The sequence below is a fragment of the Poeciliopsis prolifica genome, unplaced genomic scaffold (genome assembly GCF_027474105.1).
Source record: "Poeciliopsis prolifica strain line A6 unplaced genomic scaffold, Auburn_PproV2 SCAFFOLD107, whole genome shotgun sequence".
Lineage (NCBI taxonomy): Eukaryota > Metazoa > Chordata > Actinopteri > Cyprinodontiformes > Poeciliidae > Poeciliopsis > Poeciliopsis prolifica.
In genome coordinates, this window is record NW_026562482.1 from 104,001 (window position 1) to 110,000 (window position 6,000).

Here is a 6,000-nt window from a genome sequence, read left to right on the forward strand (position 1 = left end):
CGCATTATTGAATGCACTTTAAAAGAGCAACCCATCTTTATATGGAGGGCACGACGTGCAAAAATTAGAGGAAAATCGAGCTGAGCGCCCCCACATCTCCATGCACTTTAAGGAGATTTAAATGTGCGACATTTCCAGACAGAGTGGATGGAAACAGAAATCTGAGAAAACATCTTTAAACCAAAGTGACTCCATCCAGTGTCCTGCTCCCGCCAGGAGAAGCCGAGAAAAATCCAATTTATCCCCGCGGTCAGAGGTCAAGACAGTCTGCAGAGACTTTAAACGCTTTTGTCCGTCTGAGAACATGTCAATAAAAGCTTCTGCGAATTCACACCGACATTTCACAATTTGTTTTTGCTGCTAAAGAGCGAGAGGAAGGAGGAGAGGCAGCGGCAGCACGCCCCCTCTCCGCTGCTGCAGATGAGATTTCAGGGTGTGAAGGGCGGATTTGTTCCTGATCGGTGACCCGGCTGCAGAAAAACACGGCGAACTGCAGCCGACTGAGCGGGAAGGCGTCAGTCTCTGGAAACAGACGGCGCGGATAAATAATGGAGTCGGACAGCAAGGAGGGAGAGCCAGAAAACAATCTGAATAAGTGGTGAAAATTACACCGCAGCCGAAAGCTGCTCTGCATTTAGATTGATTCTGCAGCGCTGCTCCGGAGGAACACGGAGTTCTGGTTCTGGTGCTGAACACGGCCGGAACAGAGAGACCCACATGTTACAGCAGACATGAGCCTGAAGCCTGAACACAAACAAAACCATCCTCAGCAGCTGATCCACGTTTCCTCGGTACAGAATATGCATCCGGGTCATTTCTGCTGTGGTTCTTCTCAGCGAGTCGAACCGAGTCGAACCGAGTCGAACCGAGTCGAACCGAGTCGAATGGAGCAAGCAGAAACTCAGTGCAGTCAGATCTGATTCTCCTGCTAGCGCTAAGCTAACCTGTTTGCTTTGGTTTACCCACAATGCTCTGCACTGTAGTCCACTTCCTGCGTTTGGAGCGTCTTCGGTTCGCTTGGCGTTCACATTAAACCCAGACTGAGGTTTGCAAAAGCAGGAAGTGATGACAGCGCAAGGCATTCTGGGTAAATGCAACCAAAACAAACAAGTTAGTGACAGAAATGACTAAAATAATCTGAAGCCTCCATTTGAGTTTCCATTCCAGACGTTGCCAAACATTTGGAAACACTTAAAAACTGAAACACTGATAAATATTTACACTGATAAATATTTACACTGATAAATATCTAAGGCCCTGATGTGACGAGCAGGAAGCAGATTTAAATCCTGCAGCTTCATTCTGCGTGACGCCGATACGCCGCCGTCCTCAACTCAATTTCAGGGCTCATTTCAGCCAGCTGCTGTAAAACCGCCGGCCGGCCTCACACACACACACACACACACACACACACACACACACACACACACACACACACACAGACACACACACACAGACACGCCCTCACACACACACACACACACAGACACGCCCTCACACACACACACACACACACACACACACACACACACACACACACACACACACACAGACACACACACACACACACACACACACACAGACACACACACACACACACACACACACACACACACACACACACACACACACACACACACAGGGATCTGATTCCTCTGGTGTTTAAATGTCACCTGCTGACCTGAAGCGTTAGACAAACATAAACTCAGAAAAACTTATTTAAATGAATCAAACTTTGGAAAAATACTAAAATATCCAAAAACTAAAAATTGTTACTTTTCATGACATTTTATCTATTAATGCAACATTTTGTATTTTTGCAGTGTATTTTGTAGAGCTGAAACGATTAATCAGATTAATCAATAACAGAAATTACCTTAAGAGAGTAACTTATTTTGACTAAATCAATCCGATCAATTCCTAATCGCAGTTATGACTGATGTCTACAGACGGGACTCTGAAGGCCCGGGCGCCGCGTGTTGAGCCTCGCTGCTGTGAGGCTCTGTGGAGTCAGAGGGAACCTGATGAAAGCTGCTAATGACAGCGAGTCTGTGTGCACTGACAGGCTGAGTGTGTGTGTGTGTGTGTGTGTGTGTGTGTGTGTGTGTGTGTGTGTGTGTGTGTGTGTGTGTGTGTGTGTGTGTGTGTGTGTGTGTGACTTGCATGAACAATCAGAGAGTGGAAAAGCCTCCAGTGTAATTTCCAGTAATTCCAGGTGTTTTTCTGTCACGCTGCGCCGTTCTCTGATGTTATTACTGTGAAAGCTGCAACCTTTGACCCCATGAGATCATCAGCTGCTCTGGAGGAAAACAAGGGGAAGGTTCTGCTTTTGCTCCTGCTGCATTTTTATGACGGATTTTTGTGTTACAGAGCGAATATCAAGCAGCTTCACGACCAGACTGGATGAAATGATCGAATCCGAGGGGAACCCAGCGATGCAGCGCGGCTCTATGAGGCTCAGCCCGATGAGGCGCAGCCCGATGAGGCTCAGCCCGATGAGGCTCAGCCCGATGAGGCGCAGCCCGATGAGGCGCAGCCCGATGAGGCTCAGCCCAATGAGGCTCAGCCCGATGAGGCTCAGCCCGATGAGGCTCAGCCCGATGAGGCTCAGCCCGATGAGGCTCAGCCCGATGAGGCGCAGCCCGATGAGGCTCAGCCCGATGAGGCGCAGCCCGATGAGGCTCAGCCCAATGAGGCTCAGCCCGATGAGGCACAGCCCAATGAGGTGCAGCCCGATGAGGCTCAGCCCGATGAGGCTCAGCCCAATGAGGCTCAGCCCGATGAGGCGCAGCCCAATGAGGCTCAGCCCGATGAGGCACCGGCCCGATGAGGCGCAGCCCGATGAGGCTCAGCCCGATGAGGCTCAGCCCGATGAGGCACCGGCCCGATGAGGCGCAGCCCGATGAGGCTCAGCCCGATGAGGCTCAGCCCGATGAGGCACCGGCCCGATGAGGCTCGGCCCGATGAGGCACCGGCCCGATGAGGCGCGGCCCGATGAGGCACCGGCCCGATGAGGCGCGGCCCGATGTGTTTGTAGTTTATGTATCACAAATATCCAGTCACTCCTTCCTTTCTAAAGCAGCCTGTGATTTATCTGCACTAAACAGCAGGAAACCTGAAACATTTGCATAAAAACACCAAAATACGAGCACAAGAGACTTTGTTTTCATTTAAATCCGTCGTTTAAAAGCTTCCAGTCTTCAGACTGAGCAGCAGCGGCTCAATGACCGTCAGCAAACCAAAATATGCGGCGGCGTCTCCTTCCTCCTTCACCCTCTTTGTCCTGAGCGATGGTGGCGGCTGCTTCAGCGCACCGAGTGATCGATGCCCACACACACGCCGATGCGAACACACACACAGCGTGGCGACACGTTGTGGGTGTAGGTGGCGAAGCACAAACCTCTAACCGATCGATAGCAGCACACACACACACACACACACACACACTCACACACACACACACACACACACACACACACACACACACACACACTCACACACACACACACACACACACTCACACACACACACACACACTCAGTCATAATACAGATGACCTTCCATTTTCTGAGCTCGATAAAAGGCGACGTCGAGGAGAGAGGAGGAGGATAAACATCTCTGCTTCTGTTTCTGAAGACGGTTTGTGCAGAGAGGAGAAAGGAAGATTTTAAAGACGATGGCGGATTCAGCAGAACGATGAGAAAAAAACATCAAACATAGAATAAAATGTTTCCTTTGATGCTTTAATCATTTTATTTTGATACCAGAAACTAAATGCAAATCTTCTCCAATGTGAAGCACGGTGGTGGCAGCATTATGCTTTGCTTTGCTGCAGGAGAGACGGGTGCACTTTGAACAATCTTAGCTAGATAGACATTTTATTCCAGCAGCAAGCTAGTCGTTTTTGGCTATCCATTTTCCATCCAGGAGAAGGCAAGCTAGCTATTTTAGCTCACTAGTATTTTAGCTAGGTGTTTTATGTTCAGAGGCTAGCAAGTCAGCTAGCTATTTTAGCTCGCTACTATTTTAGCTAGGTGTTTTATGTTCAGAGGCTAGCAAGTCAGCTAGCTCTTTTAGCTCGCTAGTATTTTAGCTAGGTGTTTTATGTTCAGAGGCTAGCAAGTCAGCTAGCTCTTTTAGCTCGCTAGTATTTTAGCTAGGTGTTTTATGATCAGAGGCTAGCAAGTCAGCTAGCTCTTTTAGCTCGCTAGTATTTTAGCTAGGTGTTTTATGTTCAGAGGCTAGCAAGTCAGCTAGCTGTTTTAGCTCGTTAGTATTTTAGCTAGGTGTTTTATGTTCAGAGGCTAGCAAGTCAGCTAGCTATTTTAGCTAGGTATTCAGAGTCCACCGGCTCCTTTGGTTTGAGACGGACCGACTCCTTCTGGTTGACGTGTCCTAGAAAAAGTGATTTAATAAAGCAGCTAAAGTCCAACTGAACCTGGAAACACCTTCAGAAATCCTTGAGAGCCGCTGAGAGACCAGAATGTTGCAGAGATCGCTGTCGGACCGAGTCATCTGATGACATTATCTGAATCCTAATGACTGTTTTTCTGCCTCTTCTTCATATCAAACATGTGTTTTGGGGCTGAATCCCATTAAATCTGTCGCCGGCGCGTCGCCGGGTCGCCGTGCCACTCGCTGTGGATTGAAATGACACTCGGCTGACAGATCGCTGCCGTGTCTCGGTTTGTTTTGTTTCTGCAGCAGGTTTTGTTTTTTTCTCGCCGTCAGAGCAGCAGCAGTCGGTTACAAAGGAGCGGGAAAAAACACAAGCTGTGACAGAAGAACGAAAATGGAAATGACCAGGAAACTCAGAGGGACGGAGGAAATTAGATAAGTTCAGGAGTTTTTACAGTGCAGAGATGTGGATGAATCCAAACAGTAGATTCAGAAATCAATTATTTCTGTGGAATACGTGAAGATTTGCAACGTTAACCTGAGTTTTACTGGACAGAAAGAAGCTATTTATGACACAGATGGAACTCCATACGAGACTGGATTAAATATGGAGTCCCACAGGGAGACGGACTGGGAACCTTTTAATTAGAGGGCTGGAATCGATGGATGGATGGATGGATGGATGGATGGATGGATGGATGGATGGATGGATGGATGGATGGATGGATGGATGGATGGATGGATGGATGGATGGATGGATGGATGGATGGATGGATGGATGAACAGGTGAATGGATGATAATCTTCTTCATGTTTCTGCTGATGGGGGAGGGAGGGCCGTCATCGCCATGGTAACGCCCCCTTTATCGGTACGGCGACAGACCGCAGGATAAAGGGGAGACCAGTGAAAACATCACTGTGAGTGTGTGTCTATGTGTGTGTGTCTCTATGTGTGTGTGTGTCTCTATGTGTGTGTCTCTGTGTGTGTGTGTGTGTCTCTATGTGTGTGTCTCTGTGTGTGTGTGTGTGTCTCTATGTGTGTGTCTCTGTGTGTGTGTGTGTCTCTATGTGTGTGTGTGTGTCTCTATGTGTGTGTGTGTGTGTGTGTGTGTGTGTCTCTATGTGTGTGTGTGTCTCTATGTGTGTGTGTGCCTCTCTCTCCCTCTCCGTGTGTGTGATGAGTTTGCTAAGGTCAGACGCTCGCTGTGGAATACAAATCTGTCATGGCTGACACTCTTCCTCCTCTCTCTCTCTGCCCTTCGCTTGACCCTCCCATCTCTTCCTCTTCTCTTCCTCCGTCTCCATCCATCCGTATCTTCCTCCTCCTCCTCTCCTGTCTCTTATCCTCCGTCTTTCACTAAATTCTTCCTCAACATCTTTTCACCTGTTTTTTTCTCTTCTTTCAACTTTTCTTTTCATCCGTTTCTCCTTTTTTCCTCCTTCGTTTTATTTTCCTTTTCATCTGTTCATTTCTCTTTTCTCAGTTTATTCTCTCCTTTCTTCTTCCATACATGATAGTTTTCCGTTCTGTCTTCCTCTGAACCATTTTGACCCCAGTTCATCTGCAGTCAAAAACCAGCAAAACCAGCAAAACCAGTGGAAC

General features: G+C 48.2%; 1 protein-coding gene across 1 annotated transcript in view; it reads right to left on the reverse strand.

The window, feature by feature from the left end:
• LOC129354284 (netrin receptor DCC-like) overlaps nucleotides 1–6,000 on the reverse strand; it is a 147,921-nt gene that overhangs the window by 67,430 nt on the left and 74,491 nt on the right.